At 42.9% G+C, this 21,270-nt stretch overlaps 1 protein-coding gene across 2 annotated transcripts in view; it reads right to left on the bottom strand.

Annotated features, from left to right (window-relative positions):
- The window catches only part of TJP2 (tight junction protein 2), a 126,734-nt gene that overhangs the window by 87,957 nt on the left and 17,507 nt on the right, over positions 1 to 21,270 (bottom strand). Inside the window, exon 2 of one of the 2 annotated variants that reach the window (XM_045882226.3) lies at positions 9,764 to 9,884. The exons of the other annotated variant lie outside the window; for it this stretch is intronic. The gene's annotated coding sequence lies outside the window, so the exon portion shown is untranslated. The remainder of the gene's footprint in view (positions 1 to 9,763; positions 9,885 to 21,270) is intronic. 2 annotated transcript variants of the gene reach the window in all.

Raw genomic sequence — 21,270 nt, 5'->3', positions numbered from 1 at the left:
ACTGGGGAGGCAACATCCTTGGCTCGCATCGCCAAGTTGGAAAAGGCAAAGGCTAAAGAACTGGTCGCCAAACTGGGCTGAGTGTATGCTGTTGAATCTTCTGTACATAAAAGTAATAAAAAGTTCTTTTTCAAAAAAAGACAAGAAAGAAGGTAAAGGCCCGAAATGCATCTGACTCCAGCCATGAGCTAGTTAATGAGAATCCTTGATAGAAATGTGATCTAGTGTCTAACTGGACTCCACAGCACCCTTTCCCTGAACAAGTACTTTAAGAAAAAACACTTTAATAGGTTAAAAATTGGACCACGTAAAAAGATCCTCATCTCACTGGGCAGGGAGGGAACCTGAGGTGACAGAGGCCCAGGGGACTGTTGCAAGGGACACGGGTCCTCCAGGGAACCAGAGGGGCCTCTGGCAACACGGGAATTGCTTTAGAAAATTATCACCAGAGCCCTCTAGTCTGAAGAATTCGGTATCCCTGATCAGCACAGATTAAAGTTGCTGAAGAGTCTCCTAGATTTTCAGAGAATTCTCAGACCTGAAAGGGGCCTTAGAAAAACATTGCAAGCAGATAGCTTTCCAGGGCAGTCATAAATTAGTGCGGGTCTTGGAAACAAAGGACGCCAGGCCTGGGAAAGGCACTTCCAGGAGGCGCGCAACCCAAGTTGAAGATATGGCTCACAACATTTATGTTCCTGTGGGACTTCTGCTAAATTTCTCTGAGGACAAGAATTACCTGAGACCTCCCAGGTCCCTCCCTGAGATGCTGATTCAGAGGGGTCTGAGAAGGGGCAGGGGAACGGATGTTTTGAGCATGTACCACCCCCCCCTCCACAAGTGAGGCTCATTATCAGGGAGGTTTGGCTTTCATTCTTGCTTGCTTGCTTGCTTTCAGATTTTATTTATTTATTTGAGAGAGAGAAGGAGAGAGTGAGCAAGAGCACAAGCAGGGGGAGCAGCAGAGGGAGAGGGAGAAGCAGGCTCCCTGTGCGGGCTTGATCTCAGGACGCTGAGATCATGACCTGAGCCGAAGGCAGCCGCTTAACTGGCTAAGCCACCCAGGCGCCCTTAGGGACATTGTTTTAATGCTCTGACACAAGACAGAAAGATTACCATTTTGAAGGCAGGTAAAACATTCAGAAGGTCAGAAAATAATTCTCTCCATTTGCAAAATGCTGTCTTTGGTTTGCAAAAGAAAGGATCTGGTCCCATCATTCTCTTTATTATATTTATTTACATACATATATTTGCATATACACATATCATTTGTATTTCAATTATTTTTATATACATGATACTTGCTTATTTACCCAAACCACACAGGAGATCTTAAAACATTAGCAAAACACGAGACGCCTGGGTGCTCAGTCAGTTAAGCATCAGGCTCCTGATTTCGGCTCAGGTCATGATCTCAGGGTCATACGATGGAGTTCTGCCTGGGTGTGGAGAGTGCTTAAGATTCTCTCTCTCCCTCTCCTGGCTTGTGCACACATATGCATGCTCACATACTCTCTCTCTCTCTCAAAAAAAAAAAAAAAAATTAGCAAAATAGAATTACATTGTCACCATTCAGAGCAAACTACTATTCTAAACTAGATGAGCATCCTTCCAGGTACCTCTCTGCAGGTAAGCATATTGATACCATATACAACTTTGCACAGCTGGGGCCATACTAGGCATGCACTTCTGCTACTTTTATTTCCACGTAAGAATATTGCTTGACTTTTTTCACAGCAATATAGATCTATATCATCATGTTTCTAATTGCACAATATTCCATTTGTATGAATATACTATCATTTGCTGAATAAATACTTCTGTTTAAAGTTCTTTTTAAAAAACTGGTATAGACTGGCACCTGGGTGGCTCAGTTGGTTAAGCGGCTGCCTTGGGCTCGGGTCACGATCTCACAGTCCTGGGATCCAGCCCCGCATCAGGCTCCCTGCTTCTCCTTCTCCTCCCCGCTCATGCTCCCTCTCTTTCTCAAATAAATAAATAAAATCTTAAAAAAAAAAAAAAACTGTTACAGAGGACAAGGAAAAAAATCAGATGGCTGAAACTCCTAAGATTTATTTCACATAGATACTGAGGAAGTATGTTGCTTTTAAAACCCTAGCAGAATTTGTAAGACATGTAGAATGTAAATAGTAAGTTAGTAACCTGTAAGATGTGTTAAGCAGAATGAATGGACCATTTCTGTGTTAAATATAGATGAAAAGATTTAAACAAATGACAGTGTTATTTAGAAAGGGATGGAAGGGGGCGCCTGGGTGGCTCAGTTGGTTAAGCAACTGCCTTCGGCTCAGGTCATGATCCTGGAGTCCCTGGATCGAGTCCCGCATCGGGCTCCCTGCTCGGCGGGGAGTCTGCTTCTCCCTCTGACCCTCCCCCCTCTCATGTGCTCTCTCTCTCTCTCTCTCATTCTGTCTCAAATAAATAAATAAATAAATAAAATCTTAAAAAAAAAAAAAAAAAGAAAGGGATGGAAGGGGGCACCTGGGAGGCTTAGTCGGTTAAGCATCTGATTTCTGCTCAGGTCCTGATCCCAGGGTCCTGGGATGGAGCCCCGCATCAGGCTCCCCGCTCAGTGGGGAGTCTGCTTCTTCCTCTCCCTCTGCCCCTCCTCCTGCTTGTGCTCTCTGTCTTAAATAAATAAATGAAATCTTTAAAAAAGGGGGAGATGGAAGGACAAAATAAATCTTACATAGTAATAATATTTAATAAAACACTAGTAAATTTAATGAATATCTAAGTTATAATTGTATTTATTTTGATATAATGTATAGTAATAATATAAAATATTGGGGCACCTGGGTGGCTCAGTTGTTAAGCGTCTGCCTTTGGCTCAGGTCATGATCCCAGGGTCCTAGGATCGAGTCCCGCATCGGTTCCCTGCTCCTCGGAGAGCCTGCTTCTCCCTCTCCCACTCCCCCCTGCTTGTGTTCCCTCTCTTGCTGTGTCTCTCTCTGCCAAATAAATAAATAAAATCTTAAAAAAATAATAATAAAATATTTTATAACTTATCATTTATATTGTTAAAAAGATTTCCCGGGTCACCTGGGTGGTTCAGTCACTTAAGCATCTGCCTTCAGCTCAGGTCATGATCCCTGGGTCCTGGGATTGAGCCCCACATAGGGCTCCCTGCTCAGCGGGAAGCCTGCTTCTCCCTCTGCCTGCCACTCCCCCTGCTTTGCATTCGCGCTCTCTCTCTCTGACAAATAAATAAAATCTTGAAAAAAAAAAAGATTTCCCATTTAACAAAATATGAATACTATATAATAAACCCTGGTTCATGTTCTTTCCAGATTGGCAGTTATATCACCCCTAAACTGACCACCCTATTGGTGACACTCCTTATGTCCAATTCTGGCCCCTCAGAGTTATCACGGACTCACCCCATAATATGGGATTAGAAAAGCCAGCTGAAGGTGAAAACTTAAAACTTTTACCTCTGTGCACCTGGGAGCCCCTCTGCAGTCCTGTCTCCCCAGTCTATAAGCATACTTAGGGGGCCGCCTGGGTGGCTCAGTCGGTTAAGCTTCTGCCTTCAGCTCAGGTCATGATCCCGGGGTCCTGGGATCGAGTCCCACGTCGGGGTCCCTGCTCAGTGGGGAGCCTGCTTCTCCCTCTGCCTGCTCTGCCTGCTGCTCCCCCTGCTTTGCACTTGCTCTCTCTCTCTCTGACAAATAAATAAATAAAATCTTAAAAAAAAAAAAAAAAAAGCTTATGTAGGGAGCTCACAGCTGCAGCCAAACCTCCTCCTACTGAATTGCATAGACCCACAGCAGTAGTGCTCACACTTTAGGGCATCAGAAACTCCTGGAGGGCTTGTTAAAGCATATTCCTGGGTCACCCCCAGAGTTTCTGCTTCGGTCAGTGTGGGGTGAGGCCTAGGAGTATGCATGTCTAAACAAGTTCCCAGCCAGGCCATATTTGGTTTCCAGACCACACTTTTGAGAACCGCTAACCTAGAAAGAGCTGGTTTAGAGCATGGGCTTGTTTACAGATGGTATATGCAGCCAATTTCCTTACCTGTGGTGAAGGGATGGTTTCCTCAAACATTTAAGGTGCATCTCACACAGCACTACCTGAGGGAAATTTAGAGGAATATAAAGGCTCATCCCTGGGGGACCTGGGAGTCTAATTTGGAATCAGTAACTGCACTGCTGTGGGAGCAGAAGGCCTGAGGCAGTGACTATGTGAGGGGAGGGTTCTCCTGGGGAAGGTGATATTTGAGAGGCAACCTGAGGATGAAAAGTTGTCGGCCACATGGGCAAAGGGGGGAGAGGGACTCGGAGACTGTACAGCACTGGGCTTGGAGATGCGGCACAGGCTAGAAAAGAAGTTATGGTGTGTGGTGAGAATCCTACTGTAATTCCGATACAAAGTGAAGCATCAACCTATGGCAGTGACGATGAAAGCTTTATGTTTATTTGAGTGCTCACTATAATGTAGTTGGTGTGGTGGTTAATGTTTTATCTGCATTGTCTCATTTGATTCTCATACCCACCCTATGAGGTGTAGGTCTAATTATACTCCCAATGTGTATTGGTTTCCTAGAGCTGCAGAATGAAGTACCTCAAACCAGCCGGCCAACAATGGGAATTGATTGTCTCAGTCCTGGAGGCTGGAAGGCTGAAATCAAGCTGTAGGCTGACTTGTTTCCTTCTGAGGGTGGTGAGGGCAGGGTCTGTTCTGGGCACTTCTCCTTGACTTGTAGATGCCTGTCTTGCCTCTGTGTGTGTCTGTCTTTGTGTCCAAATTTCCCCTTTTTATAAAGACACCATTGTATTGGATTAGGGCCCACCCTGAAGACCTCACTTTAACTTGACTACCCTGTCTCCAGATAAGGTCACATTCTGAGGTAACGAGGGACAGGACTTCAACATGTGAATGTTGTGGGGGACACAGTGCAACCCATAGCACCATTTTACAGATGAAGAAAGGGAGGCTCAGAGAGTTTGGGTAAGCTGCCCAAGTCACACTTGCCATTTGGGTAGGTCAAAAACAGTTGACTAGTGGTCATAGGTTAAACCTATAAAGTAGCAGAACAGGGGCTTGTTGAAACACAGGCCTGTCTGACTGCATAGCTGTGCTCTGTCACCCAGTGCTCTACTGGCTTCTAGCATTTGTTTCTACCATGTTTCTGCAAGGTTCCCTGGGAGCGCAGTGGCCTGGAGACCAGGGTGCCAAACTGCTAGCCTGTTAGTTTCTGGATAAGATATTCTTCCATTTCAATTTTCTATCTTACCTGCTTGACTGTGGGAAGTTATTAGAGTATATGAAACACTTAAAATTCATGAAAGAAAGGGTCTTTTTCAAGATGATGTTCTCTTTTTGCTGTTAAAATGTGAAATACCTATAAATACAGAATTTATCTGAATATAGCTCTTCTATTCTTTTTTTTTTTTTTGAAGATTTTATTTATCTATTTGACAGAGAGAGAGAACACAAGCAGGGGGAGTGGGAGGCTGAGCAGGGAGCCTGATATGGGGCTGGATCCCAGGACCATGAGATTCTGATCTGAGCCGCAGGCAGAAACGTTCAACCGACTGAGCCATCCAGGTGCCTAGCTATCCTATTTTTAATGTCCTTCTCAAACAGCCTAAATGTTTGTAAACAATGTGTTAGCCCTTAAACTTGCACTGTAAGTATATTTAGTTGGAATTATTTCAGTATTCAGGGATTCAAGCACCTTAACTGTCTATCTATAAAGATTCAGACAAAGAGTTTTGTTGGTAGCCACACAATAATTCCGTATTTTCCTAAGTATTTAAAATAGAAGGGGCACCTGGGTGGCTCAGCTGGTTAAACGACTGCCTTCGGCTCAGGTCATGATCCTGGAGTCCCGGGATCGAGTCCCACATCAGGCTCCCTGCTCGGCGGGGAGTCTGCTTCTCCCTCTGACCCTCCTCCTTCTCATTCTCTCTCCCTCTCAAATAAATAAATAAAATATTTAAAAATAAAAAATAAAATAAAAAAGACTGCAGATATATTGAGAGATTGTACCTACATCTAATGAGTTTAAGATACCTCCTTACTTGTTATTAAAAGAGTCAATCTAGGGCGCCTGGGTGGCTCAGTTGGTTAAGCGACTGCCTTCGGCTCAGGTCATGATCCTGGAGTCCCGGGATCGAGTCCCGCATTGGGCTCCCTGCTCGGCAGGGAGCCTGCTTCTCCCTCTGACCCTCCCCCCTCTCATGTGCTCTCTCTCAAATAAATAAATAAAAAATCTTAAAAAAATAAAAAAATAAATAAAATAAAATAAAATAAAATAGAAGAGCACTGCTCCAAATACTTATCTATAAAGACTTTGTTACTTTAGCAATTCGAGCAAACTTTCATCATGAGAAATTGGTATACCACTTAAGTGAAAGAAAAAATAAAAATAAGGAGGGTTTATTCTTACTTTTGAATGCTTCAGCTACAGTCTGACATGTTTTCCAAACAAAAATTAGAGCACGTGGTTTACTCGTGAAATCAACAGACAAAGTGGTGGTCATCTGGCCTATCTCTGGAAATCTGAGACGTCTGGACATTGTTAAGTATAGCACACAGATGAGTAATCCTGAAGCTAGGTTCTGAAGCAGAAATTTAATCATACTCGTACATATTTAAAAGAATCCAGAACCTGGGGATTAGAAGATGACGAGGCGCTTTCCAGCCCAGAGCCCTATCTATCTCTTACTTTTCATAGCCAGCTTTCTTAGGAGGATTCTCTGTACTTACCATCCCTCTTCCTCACCACCACCTGCCCTTCTCTCCAACACTTTCTCCTCTACCTATTCCAGCCACTTAGGGGTCCAGTAATGGTGTCAAGTGCCCTATGGGCCAGGCACTGCACTGTCTGGGGAAATTTACATGGATAAGGGGCTCTTTCCCAGCTAGGAGTTCAGTCTTACTTGTAATCAGCAGTCATGTTGCTGTGTGTCCTGCCTGATTTGGGCCCCCGGTGCTGTGGCTGTGTGGGGAAACCTAGAGGCAGCTCATTTTATGATTCCCATTAGCCTGCTAAGATTGAGACAAAGAATTTGCAATTAACTCCTACTTGGAAGGGGTGTCATCATTGGATCCCTAGTTTTTGGTACTTCGTCACGTTTTTATCAACAGAGTGGTTGGTGAAAGCAATTTTCAGTTCAGCCAAATTTTGATTTGTTTGGAGGTAATCTGGGTGTATAGCAAGATTAGACAGAACACCCTGGACAGAATTTCCCCCACTCAATCATAATTATATTGATATTTTGAAAATTATTGATTTTTTTAAAGATTTTATTTATTTGACACAGAGAGAGAGACAGCTAGAGAGGGAACACAAGCAGGGGGAGTGGGAGACGGAGAAGCAGGCTTCCCGCAGAGCAGGGAGCCCGATGTGGGACTCAATTCCAGGACCCTGGGATCATGACCTGAGCTGAAGGCAGACATTTAACGACTGAGCCACCCAGGCGTCCCCAAAATTATTGATTTTAATAATATACATAATTATTTGATTATAATTACTCTTAATATTTGATATTGATATTTGAAATATAATTATTGATATTCAAAAAGTCAACTTCAGATCTTAAGTCCAGTTAACTAAAATAATTAACTCTGTCAACACGCTTTGAAAGAGTCTTTGTAGTACGTTAAACTTAAATTTGTCTTTCCTGATGGCTTTAGGTCAGCATAACAAATGTGACAAGAAGGATAGACACTGGGCGCCTGGGTGGCTCAGTTGGTTAAGCGACTGCCTTCGGCTCAGGTCATGATCCCAGGGTCCTGGTATCGAGTCCCGCGTCGGGCTCCCTGCTCAGCAGGAAGCCTGCTTCTCCCTCTCCTACTCCCCCTGCTTGTGTTCCCGCTCTCGCTGTGTCTCTCTCTGTCAAATAAATAAATAAAATCTTTAAAAAAAAAAAAAAGAAGGATAGATACTTTCCCAAGATTTAGAACAAGAATCAAAAAACTTTAGGAACTGGATGGTAGAACTAGATCAGGCAGAGAAACCAAGTATGGCCTGGCTGGGAACTTGTTAGAAATGCATACCCAGGGCACCTCAGTTGGGTAAGTGTCCAGCTCTTGGTTTTGGCTCAGGTCATTATCTCAGGGTCGTGAAATCAAAACCCCATGCCAGGCTCTGCACTGGGCGTGGAGCCTGCTTAAGATTTTCTCTATCCCTCTGGCCCACCCAAGCCCGCATGCTCTCCCTCCCCTCTACAAGGAAGGCAGGAAAGAAGGAAGGAAGGAAAAGGAAGAAGGAAGGAAGGAAAAGGAAGAAGGAAGGGAAGGAAGGAAGGAAGGAAGGAAGGAAGGAAGGAAGGAAGGAAGGAAGGAAGGAAGGAAGGAAGGAAGGAAGGAAGGAAGGAAATGTTTGCTGGATCTGAAACTAAGGTGATGTGAGATGCTCTGGGAAAAATCCTCACCACCCAAGGGCACCTGAGGCTAAGTCATCCCAGGAAGCCAAGCTTAAGTTTTTATACAGGGAAGAGCTTTGGAGCCAGACTCTGACTTGGGCAAACAAAATGACGTCAAAGGGCCTGTGGTCACTAGTACAGTGAATCAGAACCAAGGAAGCGTTTATTAGAAGGGGCTTGCTCGAGTCACAAAGAGCCTTCCCTCCTACAGACAATGCCAGCACCATCCCCCTTTGCCACACTCCACACTGCTCCTCCAGTTCACTTGACCAAATCAATAGATCCGACCCAGAAGTCCAGTTTCAGGAAAACTGCTGGAACCTCGGTAGGCATCTGTTTTCTTATATTTGGAAACTTTCAGAGCTCCACAGAGAACATCTCAGCAAACAAAACCCACCCCAAACCCTGTCAGTTCAGTGGAAACTAAGGGCTTCCCCACACAAGTGTCCCCATTTGGACAACGAGACTCTGAGAAAGACCTTGGTATGTGCCTAGCTCTTGCTATACTTTAAGTCATTTAGCGTCATATTGACGCTCTCTTTCACAGATGATGGATCTGAACTCAGAAACATTAAGGCACGTGCAGGCACACTGGGATTTGCTATCTGCCCTGGAGTGTGCCATTCACACTCTATTAAACTTAAGCTCTGACACATAGCTAGAATCCACTCAGGCAGGGGTTTTAAGCTTAAAAAGACAGGAATTATGAAACAAGCACATGAAAAAAATTCCAACCCCATTCCAGTGGACCACGGACTGGCCTATAATCAGGGGTTAAAGTGTAACTAAGAAAAAATACATCCCAGCATCTGTCAAAATAAAATTTAATGCCTTGTAAATCTCATTTAATTCCTACTTAAAACTGAATCAGTAAATAGATAATACTCACTCTTAGTTCTTTCAGTAAAAGCTTGTGCATAATTAATCTTTAGAAGCCAGTGCAACCGATGTCTTTAATATTTTCAGCAAAGTGCTTACCACTGTTACATAATTCTGCTACCTCAAAGATGATGGAAAAAACATGACTTACCAGAATGACCTATAACCCCAGACACTAAAATACCTTGCCAGGCATTTATTCTGAACCTCGGGAGTTGGATTTATATGCTCTAGCCAGGAAGGAGCTCAATTAGTGCTCACCCGATCGTGGCAAAGTTATACCTATCAATTCAGACCATAAATGCAGGTACGATTGTTTCTGTTCCTCAGTAAATACGACATTACAGTTAAACTTTCTCTGATACTGAACAATTTCTCTATCAGCAACATTCAAAATGGAGGCCTTGACTACCTCTAGGATGTGAAACAATTTACACCAAACTCTAGGTGCAGGAAAGCCGGTAACCAGGTTGATGAGAGAAAAAAGCAAGTACCTGGTAAAGCAGGCTGTCCGCCAGCACGCGTCTGGGCTTCCTGGAGAGCTTGTGCTGGGAGGCACCACTGGGGTGCCAATCCCACTCACAGGGAGATGATAATAATGTGGTGCTCCGCACCCTGAAAAAGACAATGTGGTTAAAAATCCAACATGGTCACGCCCAGCACAGTAAGATCTTGGGAAACGCACTGAAGTTCACATACTGTGCTATTCAGCCATCTATAACATGGCTTTTAATACATTTACAGAGTTGTGCAACTGTCACCAAAATCCATTTTAGAGCATTCTCATTACTTCAAGAAAGAAACCTTGGGGCACCTGGGTGGCTCAGTCGGTTAAGCCTCGACTCTTGATTTTGGCTCAGGTCATGATCTCTTGGTCATGGGGTAGAGTCCCATGTCAGGCTCTTTGCTCAGCAGGGGAGTCTGCTTGAGATTCTCTCTCCCCTCTCCCCCCGCACACCTCTCTATCTCAAATAAATAAATAAATCTTTAAAAAAGAAAAAAACCTGCACCCCTTAGGCCTCATCCCCCATTGCTCCAGTTCCCTCCTCCCACCTGGCAACCACGAATTCAAGTTTTGTCTCTACACATTTACCTACACTGGATGTTTCAGAAGACAGGCTCATATAATACGTGACCTTTTGTGACTGGTTTTGTTTACTTAGCATAATGTTTTGGAGTTTCACCCATGCTCTAGCATGTCTCAGAACTTCACCCCTTTTTGTGGCCAAATAATATTCCACTGTATGGATATACTATAGTTTATGTTTTTATCAGCTGACATACACTTGGGTCGTTTCCACTTTTTGGCTATTATGCACAAGTGTTTTTTGTTTGTTTGTTTGTTTGTTTAAAGATTTTATTTATTTATTTGAGAGAGAGAATGAGAGCACAAGAGGGAAGAGGGTCAGAGGGAAAAGCAGACCCCCCACTGAGCAGGGAGCCCGATGCGGGACTCGATCCCGGGACTCCAGGATCATGACCTGAGCCGAAGGCAGTCGCTTAACCAACTGAGCCACCCAGGCGCCCTGTTTGTTTGTTTTTTAAAGATTTTATTTATTTGACAGAGAGAGACACAGCAAAAGAAGGAACACAAGCAGGGGGAGTGGGAGAGAGAGAAGCAGGGTCCTCACTGAGCAGGGAGCCCGATGCGGGGCTCGATCCCAGGACCCCGGGATCATGACCTGAGCCGAAGGCAGACGCTTAACGACTGAGCCACCCAGGTGCCCCAGCACAAGTGTTTAGACAGGCAGTTTTCATTTCTCTCAGTGTGTATCTAGGAGTGGAATTGCTGTTCCTAATAATTTCAGCCTTCAGAAAATGGAGAAAATCAGTACCCATGTAAAACCTGGCACCACCAATCCACCTGAGGGGTGTCCTGAGGAACAAAATCTTGTGAGAATTCACTTTTCAGGTTAAAAAAAAAAAATATTCAGCAGGTGGGAAAATATAGAGAAAATTTTTTTTAAATTATAGTAAAATACACTTAACATAAAATTTGCCATTTTGAAGTAAACAATAGAGGGGCGCCTGGGTGGTGCAGTCGGTTGAGCAACTGACTGTTGATTTCAGCTCAGGTCACAATCTCAGGGTCATGAGCTCTAGCCCCACATCAGGCTCCGCACTCAGCAGGAAGTCTGCTTGAGATTCTCTCTCTCCCTCTCCTTCTGCCCCTCCTCCCACTTGTGCACGGGTGCTTGCTCGCTCGCTTGCTCGCTCTCAAATAAATGGATAAATCTTTTTAAAAAAGTAAACAAGAGAGAAAACATTTTAAACTAAAAGGGAATTCATTTTTTCACAGCATTTATGATACTGGCTCATCTTCACTTTTATATTTGTGGATTGCCCACAATTCGAAAAGATGGCAGATACTTTTTTTTTTTTGACCCCTCATTCCAAGGAAATCCAACAAACATCCCTTCTGCACATTTTTATTAATCCTACATATGCCCTTTAAACCACACAAGGAGGCAAGCTCACTTCTGGGCGAGGCCTAGGCCCCGGCAACTTCACACAGGGCAGTCATGTCCAGTGGGAGGAAGAATGTGGCTTCTCACCAGTTCTGGACATACTCTTCTGTTTGCTAGACAAAGTGATATTGTGGTATCTATGCAAAACACTCCCTACACAATGAAATAGAAATAAAGAATAGTGTCGATTTTATTTATACAGGCAGGGGACACATTTCCCTTCTCCTACAAGGATCAGCAGGAAATGTAGACACTGGCTAAAGCAAGGCCATCTGGACATCCTACAAAGCAAGCAACAGGATTAGAGCCCGGCCCATGCATGGTTTCTATTATTACTTCCAAAGATAAATAAATGGCCAGCAAATCAAGATGGGCTTGGTTATGCTTTTGGCCTTAATAAGAAATTTTTCTACAGGTATCAGCTCCAAAAAGTGCTTGCTTCTTGTATTGAATCAGATTGCTTTTTAATTAAATCAGTTTTCTACATTTCTAAAACATCTTGGTTTTAACTTTCTTTGATAAGATTCCCAAGTTTTTTGACATGTGTTAGAGCCACCAGTAACAATCAACCATTTCTAAAATACACCAATATTGATTTAGGGCTACTTTTAAATTTAGAAATAGCTTGAGAAAGAACTAAATTATATTCTTTGTTTCCAAGAGTATTGACAGATAGTAAAATTAATATTAGGTAACATGAAAAACTTGACAAAATTTTAAAAGGAAAATCTAATAGGTGGATCAGTATTTTTGTGTTTGAATGTCAATCCCTTTAAACATTTTTTTTTCTTTATTTCTGGCTATACTGACACTGAGTTAAGCACAGGCAAATCTTTGCTGAGCACCTACCACGTGCCGGGCATTGGGATAAACATACACCTGCAGAAACCATCCAAACGGTGCTTCAGTGAACTTGCAACATGCAGCCCATTGGTGGGTAGCTGGTGGTTTGGGCCTATCATGTGACTACAGTTTACAGAGGTGAAGTCCAGGCACAGCCCTGTTTGCAGACAGCAAGACGAAGTACTCAAAAGAAGAGGACATCGGTGGCCAATGAATTCCTTGAGGTTTTGAAAACTGAATCATGACCTGACTTCCAATTATGTTTTAAAATGCAAAAGCAGCTGCTCTTGAATATTATGCAGTATTACACATGGCAGCAATTGTAATATTTCTTAAAAAGAATGAAAGGACCTAAATTCTTGGCAAAAAATATCAGCCTCCTGGGCGCCTGGGTGGCTCAGTTGGTTAAGCGACTGCCTTCGGCTCAGGTCATGATCCTGGAGTCCCAGGATCGAGTCCCACATCAGGCTCCCTGCTCAGCGGGGGGTCTGCTTCTCCCTCTGACCTTCTTCCCACTCGTGCTCTCTGTCTCTCATTCTCTCTCTCAAATAAATAAATAAAATCTTTGAAAAAAAAAAATATCAGCCTCCTTATTTAGTCAACCAGCCCAATAGGGATCTCTGGTCAGAAGGCACATGGGCAGATTTCCCTCCACAGAAGCGCAGCCAGCCACCTGCCTTTTTATCACTGTCACCTCTAACGACGGGGGGGGGGGGGTATTGGGACTGCAAGCCCTCAGGAAGATCAGAAAAGTTTGAAGCGGGGCGCCCGGCTGGCTCAGTCAGAGGATCATGTGACTCTTGATTTCAGGGTTTTGAGTTTGAGGCCCACGTGGGGTCTAGACATTACTTAAGTAAAAAAAAAAAAAAAAAAAAAAGGTTGAAGTCCAGAGGAAAGCAAGTATGCTCATGGAAAGCCCTTCTCAAGGTGCTTGCTCCTCAAAGTGTGGGTCAGGGACTGAACCATGAGCATCACCTGGATCATCCACCAGTCATCACCTGGGCTGACGGCAGGACCTGGAAACTAATTAAAATGCAGACTCCCAGGCCCCACCATAATTACAGAATTAGAATCTGCATTTTAAGAGTGACTCGTATGTACATTAAGATGTGAGAAATAAGACATCAGAGTGACTCTGAAAGATTTAGATCTGATTAGTGAAATTCATCAGTAGGAGAGTGCCCCTGCTAGGTTACCTAGAAAAGAGATTTTACTAAAAGCTTAGTGAAGGATAGTCCCATGTCCAAAGGAAGACTGTGTTAGGTGAAAAGGGAGTCAGCAAACAAAAGAATGAGAACCAGCAAAACAATGTTTAGTCCGTGTGTATTTAAAGAACTCAAAGTATTACAGATACAAGAAAGATCTCGTTGTCCTGTGACATAGCGCTCTTTCATCAGGCTTCAGGGAATGTTCTCTTAAAAAAAAGAACAAGAAAGAGAGGGAGAGGGGGAGAGAGAGAGACAACATTCAACTTTATTAAGAATCACTTTGGAGTGAATAGTTTGACTTCTGTTTGGCTTGACTTGGGGAAATGAGGAGAAGCAGAGGTGGTTTTACTTAGGGTATTTACTCATTCCAATGGCTAGAAAAGGTTATCTCCTAAAAGAAATGAATAATGTGGCAATCCATTTACACATCTGAATCGCGTGGGTCTGTTTAGGGAGAATCCCTCAAGGACTGATCCTGAGCCAGAAACCAAGAACATTCAGTTGCTGTCTGAGGGCCAAGCCCTCGGTCGTGGTGACTCAAATGAGTCTCAGTTTCACACTTGTAAAAATCAAAGACCGAATTAGAATTAGGAAGTAATGAAGATATAGACCTTGTGTTGCACCTCTCCAATTTTCTGTATTAGTATGTCCCTCATCAATCACAATATTTATTTTCTGCTAAGCCCAGACTTGACCTGGGTGCCCTCCCTAACTCGACACTCTCAGCAACCCACACATCAACTGGCTTTGGCATGCCACAGGAAACCTGTCTGCTGTCCCTGACAAAAGGTCCTCCCAGCTCTAAACTTTTGTCATTCTGGGACAGAAGTCCAGTCTACGATATGTCCCATCTCCAGGGGCTACTTAAAGAATCACAATTTGATGTGATGTAATGAGCCCTGGGTATTATATAAGACTGATGAATCACAGACCTGTACCTCTGAAACCAATAATACATTAAATGTTAATTGAATTAAAAATTTTTAAACGTTAAAAAAATAAAAATAAAGAATCACAATTTGGCCATTACGACATGTTTTCCATGGCCCTCACTAAACACTAACTCACATGGACTCTCCCAGGGTCACTATATACCCCTTGCCCTCTTGGTGCCTATATACACTTCTTTTCCCTCTCAAGACACAGTAAAACAATGAATAATAATGATGATGATGCCTCAGGATTCTATTCGAAAGCATCCCTAAAATTTCTTCAAGAAATAGCTAATGTATTTCTAATAATAAAAACTACCTTTTACAGGTGGGAAGAAAATCTACCTAAATCAAATGTCTCAACAGTAGCAGTATTGACATTTTAGGCTGGATAATTCTTTGTTCGGGGGGAAGGGAGCTGTCCTATCCATTTTAGAATGTTGGACAGCGTCCCTGACTTACACCCGCTTGATACCAGTAGCAACTCCCCAGGTTGTAACAGTCAAAATTGTGCCCAGACGTCACCAAATGTGCCCTGGGGGGCAAATCCCACCCCCTCCCACGCCTCCATTGAAAACTTCTGACCTACATGATCCTGGAGTCCCGGGATCGAGTCCCGCATCGGGCTCCCTGCTCAACGGGGAGTCTGCTTCTCCCTCTGACCCTCCCCCCCTCATGCTCTCTCTATCTCATTCTCTCTCTCAATAAATAAAAAATCTTAAAAAAAAAAAAAAAAAGAAAACTTCTGACCTAAATGATTATAGTAATTCTTTTAGGGAGATGGGATTACGGATGATATCCCCCCTGATTTTCTTTTCCTGGGATCGAGCCCTGCATCGGGCTCCCTGCTCGGTGGGAAGCCTGCTTTTCCCTCTCCCACTCCCCCTGCTTGTGTTCCCTCTCGCTGTGTCTCTCTCTGTCAAATTAATTAATTAATTAATTAATTTAAAAAAAAAGAAAGATGTAAAGTAAAATAAAAAGTATACCTAAAACATTCCACATGTACACTTTAGTCAGAAAAATACTTGCATTGTAGGAAAAAAATAAGGCACATTTAACTCATCTTTCAGAACTTCTATATGTACAGACCATGTTAAAAAAAAAAAGTCAAAATCAGAAAATTAAAATATCCGAAAGTAAAAACACCTATTACCTCATCTTCTTGGCTGTTAGACTAGAGTTTTTCTTCAAGATATTATTACCATGAATTTTATTACTAACTATTTTAATTCAGTCCGGCAAGGCCCTATGTGCCAGGAAGAAACAAGTTCTCAGTGAAGAACTCACCGTCTATTACCCTTAAGACGGGGATGACCCACCCTTTCCTCCATCGAGACCCCCCAAACACACACGAAGCATCTTCTGCCCTTCTATGCTTACCCGGGGTGCTGCCAGAGGTTCACATGTCTTCTGCTCTCGGGAAGAAGCTCTCTCTTGTTCAGTGGGGTGATACCAACTGCAGCTTCCAAAATAGCCATGTATTTCTTGTACCTCATCTTGTCTCTCTCAGTGCAAGGTCATGTACATTTCAGGTACTGATCAGCAGAAGCAAACGAAGTAATCTTTGCACTGCCCAAAGCCCCTGCGTTTTTAGATACTCTGTGTACCCCTAGCTCAAGCTATTAAACTCAAGTGTGGGGTGAGGGTAGGGGCAAGGCTGAGGCCAAGCGACAAATAAATAAAAAAAAGAAAAGGCTCATTCGGATTTCCCTGCAACGTCAGTATTATATAAGGCTAAAGAATTTTGAATAAGCACTAATGAAAATGACTTGCAGGACGACCGTGGTTCTAAACACAGCAATCTAACGTACACTCCCCAATTAATCCTCCCATAAATCTTTGAAGCTGCTAATCCTTCAAGTACTATGGCACAGGAGGTGATTTATCTCAAGGTCTGGAAATAATTGGCCCCAAAAGCCTGCATGCCTCTGGATGAACTAAAATCAGAAACTGACTTGCTCCTTCTACAAACACCTCTACCCAAAAAGCTGTGTTTTGACAAGTAAGGAGTTCCAGTTGTCATTTTCTAGCAAGGCATTTCTAAATGCTATAAACTCCTCGCTTGAGTCAATAGCAAAGATTAATTAATTAATGGAGAAACAATTCTGTTTGAGCTTTTTTTTTAATATCTTTTTCAAATACCTCTAGAACACAACATAGGTGAGCTCCCATTGCATAAAAATACACTGTCTGACGATGGTCAGACTCTACCCCCTCCTTGTTTAAATGTCTCCCCTCAGCTTGGAAGACCTTTCTTGCCCTCTTTCCATGGGCTAACGGCGGGCTGTCCATCACAGTGGCCCACCTAACGAGTCATGGTACACATGGGCCGGTCTTCCCTGGGATGAAAATCTGACAATCAGCGAAATGCCCCCTTCCCGTCTGAGCTGCAAACCAGGGGAGATAGGATGCCAGGACTGTTGGCACGTATGTTCCATGCCACGTGACAGGGCTCATCACTAGCACCTAGGAAGAACTGTACCAACAGAGATGTGATGATTTCCCTTTGAGCTTCTGGATCCAGCTATGCCTAAGGCCACGGTCATCCCAGGCAATCCCACTTACACTTTTATCCAAGTTAATAACTGACTTTTGTGAAATTTCGTTTGTTTTTTTTAAAGATTTTATTTATTTGACAGAGAGAGACACAGCAAGAGAGGGAACACAAGCAGGGGGAGTGGGAGAGGGAGAAGCAGGCTTCCCGCCGAGCAGGGAGCCCGATGTGGGGCTCGATCCCAGGACCCTGGGATCGTGACCTGAGCCGAAGGCAGACGCTTAACGACTGAGCCACCCAGGCGCCCCTGTGAAATTTTGTTTTAGTTGCATTTCTGTACTTCAGAAGTTCTGACTTATCCGCCTCCCTGAACAACTTCTTCAAGCTATATTTTTTCCACTGATTAGGCTATAGGAGTTGTGCTAGTCCTTGTCTAAACAGACTCAGACATAAAAGGGAAGTAAAAGAGGAGGGAGGCATTATGTGTTAATCCTGATTAACCTAGATATCCATAGTAATTAAATGTCCCAAACTCTTCCCCATCCTGCCAAATCTTGAACCCTTCTTCTATAGATTCTCTCTTTCCTCAATAGCAAGTTTCTTTGTCTTTGTCTTTTTATTTTAACCTGAATGGCTTTGATCAGTGGTCTCCGAAGTGGGGTGTACACACCAAAAGTCCTTGGGGTATGGAAAAAAAAATTAAACCATCTGTTTCCTATTTTCTCTCATCCATTAAAAACTTAGCTTGAGTGCTTATTTTGAAATAGTCATAATATTTACTTTGAGAACTGTATATTTTAATTACATTAAGATATGCCAGTTATAAAACTGAGGTTTACTGTAGGGAAGGCGGGCAAGGGGATGGGGTAACTGGGTAATGGGCATTAAAGACAGCACGTGATGTGATGAGCACTGGGTGTTATATGCAACTGATGAATCACTAAATTCTACCTCTGGAACTAATAATACACTATATGTTAACTAACTTGAGTTTAAATAAAATCTAAAATAAAAATAAAAATAAATTTTTTTAAAAAGTTACAAAGATATGCCAGTTATAAATTACTATTGTAGGGTGTGCTTAAAAATGTGAGTAGGGTGTGTGAGCAAAAATGTTTGAAGGTCAGTGGCCTAAATAACCCTTCAATCTCTCCTTAAGCCTCAGTTTCCCATTTAGAAGATGAGAGTCCTGACCAGACCAATGCGGAGTTCTATTTCAATAACAACAAAAGACTAAGAACTCCCACTTCACTTGCCTGACTATACAGTTAATATAATCTAACCCCAACAGAGTGGTGAAAACAAGGGATAAACCACTTGGTCTCGGAATATTTCATTTCTATAATATTCCTGAATATTACTCCCACTGGTTGTTCTGTAAACAATTAGTACCAGTTAATCACAGGAATTCTTTTATAGGCTGACCTTGGTTTTGCTACAGCGGCCACGGCTGAAAAGAGCTACAATACAGCCCTCATTTAATCATACAGGGAGATGTAATTATACTTACACAACAGTCTTTGTTCTAACAAATTGTATTTCTAATGACGCGTGATAAAAACTACTATACAGCCCTCTCAAATAAGAAATGAAGGCTGAGCTGGCAGCAACACAAAAAATCAAGTTAAACTCATCGCCCACTGGCAGCTAGTCTTTGTCTAGCCCTTGTCACCCTTTCACCCAAGTGAAAGTGACACGGTATTCCACCAATGGTACATTTTAAAGTTCCGTTTTCTATAGGAAATTTTTATGCACTTAACATACATCTTACGAAGTGATTCTTATCTATGATGACCTCACACGAAACTAAAATTGGGTCTTTCACGAGGAAAAGAATCCTTCCTTTGCAAATAATTAGAAAGAATTTGCTTTTCTTCCATAAATGAGATTGTTCTGTTTTATGATTTATTTATTTATCCATTTAAAAAATTGTCATCTTTGTGCGCACGCCTTCGTAAGAGTACTTAAGGACAATAACACAGAAAACAAAAATCTAGCGCCCCGAATTCTAGAAATTCTTTACAACTACAACTATCTGATTAAAAATCACTGATCTAGGGGCGCCTGGGTGGCTCAGTCGTTAAGCGTCTGCCTTCAGCTCAGGTCATGATCCCAGGGTCCTGGGATCGAGCCCCACATTGGGCTCCCTGCTCAGCGGGAAGCCTGCTTCTCCCTCTCCCACTCCCCCTGCTTGTGTTCCCTCTCTCGCTGTGTCTCTCTGTCAAATAAATAAATAAAATCTTTTAAAAAAAAAAACAACTTTAGCGTCTGCCTTCCACTCAGGTCATGATCCCAGGGTCCTTGGATCAAGCCCCACATTGGGCTCCCTGCTCGGCGGGAAGCCTGCTTCTCCCTCTCCCACTCCCCCCTCCTTGTGTTCCCTCTCTCGCTGTGTCTCTCTCTGTCAAATAAATAAATAAGGGCGCCTGGGTGACTCAGACGGTTGGTTAAGCGTCTGCCTTCGGCTCAGGTCATGATCCCAGGGTCCTGGGATCGAATCCCGCATCGGGCTCCCTGCTCCTTGGGAGCCTGCTTCTCCCTCTGCTTCTCTCTCTCTCTCTCTCTGTCTCTCATGAATAAATAAAAATATTTAAAAAATCTTTAAATAAATAAATAAATAAATAAAATCTTTAAAAAAATAAATAAAATAAAAAACAACTTTAAGTCTAAATGATCCCAAAGAGCTTTTAAGTCAGGATACTCAAGGATACTTTAGTCTGAATGATTAAAGTTGAACATAAAAATTCACAGATCAGAGTGGTGTGTTCCCTTGAACTGATGATTTCTCTTTTATTTTTGCTGGAGGAAAACAGTGGACATCCTTCTTCCCTGGGTATTTTAACCGTTCCCGTGCTTTAGAAGTATAAAAATGGAAATGAACTAATGTCCCAAATGGGCTGTTTTACAGGGTGTGGTCTGCTTTTCAGGGAGCTGGAAAAACCCTAACTAAAAGCAGAAGAGTGAGGGAAACCACTATTTTTTTTAAAGCTTTACTGCAAATAAACCATGACTGTATGCACGTCGTTGTATTTTCTGCCCCCTTAATATCTTCATATATAATATATATTTACATATTTGCTACTCAGGTGATCTATCAGAACACTTAAGAAAAACAGGCTGCATGGTATAAAAGAATCACCAAAGAGTTCTCGAACATTAGTTGTGGCTCTCCTAGATTCACCCGCCTCTGCCCAAACCAGCCTGCTCTCTTCACAGTCATCTTCAGAATGCACGCTCTCCTGGATTTATTTAAACCATTACCTTCAACTGGATACCACCAAATCCATCATTCTAATTCTGTCTTTCCACCCAACCCAATACGTGTCTGAAATCGCCCCTGCCCAGCCCGCAGCCACAGCTTTTTCTGTTTCCTGCATCCTCTGCCTGGTTCGCCTGGCATGAGACCTGGAAGCCATCCTCACCTGGTCCCCTGGTGCCCACTCATACTAGCCCCGTGATGAAGGGAAAGAGAGCTGTGTGTACATGGGAAGGCTGATCTGAGTCCTACCTCTGCTGTTTAACATCTAGTGATCTCCAACAAGTTACTTGACCCTTTTGAACCTATTTTATCATCGGTAAAACTGGAATAAGACCACAACACAGGGGTGGTTTTAGTAATGCATGGGGATGATGTATATGCATTCAATCCCTATCATCTCGTCCTTCCCTCTCTCTCTTACACCTCTGCAATCTGTCCTTTTTCCACTCCCAAGACCTCTTCAAGAAACCTTCCTCAATCCTCATTTCTCTACAGGCAAGCACAAGGTGCACTTACAAACTTCTGACCCTCCCATGCACCCACAACTTCTTTCAACACATAGTTAAAGAACCAGAAAAGCCCAAGGCTGAGTGGTTTTGTGGGGAAAAAACAGAGACTGAAAAAACAGGCAGGCTGAAAGGAACAAGGACCCAGGGGCTGGAGTGAGAGTTGGAAACCCTGAAAAAGAGAACATAGGTGGTACCCACCAACTACAGAGGTTCTCCCTTATAACAGTCGCCACATTTTTAACTTCTGCTGCAGAATAATTAATAGCCAACATTAAAATCACTTAATTA

The sequence above is a fragment of the Mirounga angustirostris genome, unplaced genomic scaffold (assembly GCF_029215605.1).
Source record: "Mirounga angustirostris isolate CCGP_5_RB_7025 unplaced genomic scaffold, mMirAng1.0.hap1 SCAF_15, whole genome shotgun sequence".
In the NCBI taxonomy this organism is placed as follows: domain Eukaryota; kingdom Metazoa; phylum Chordata; class Mammalia; order Carnivora; family Phocidae; genus Mirounga; species Mirounga angustirostris.
Note: the sequence above shows the minus strand (reverse complement) of the source record. Positions and strands in the feature narration are given on the sequence as shown.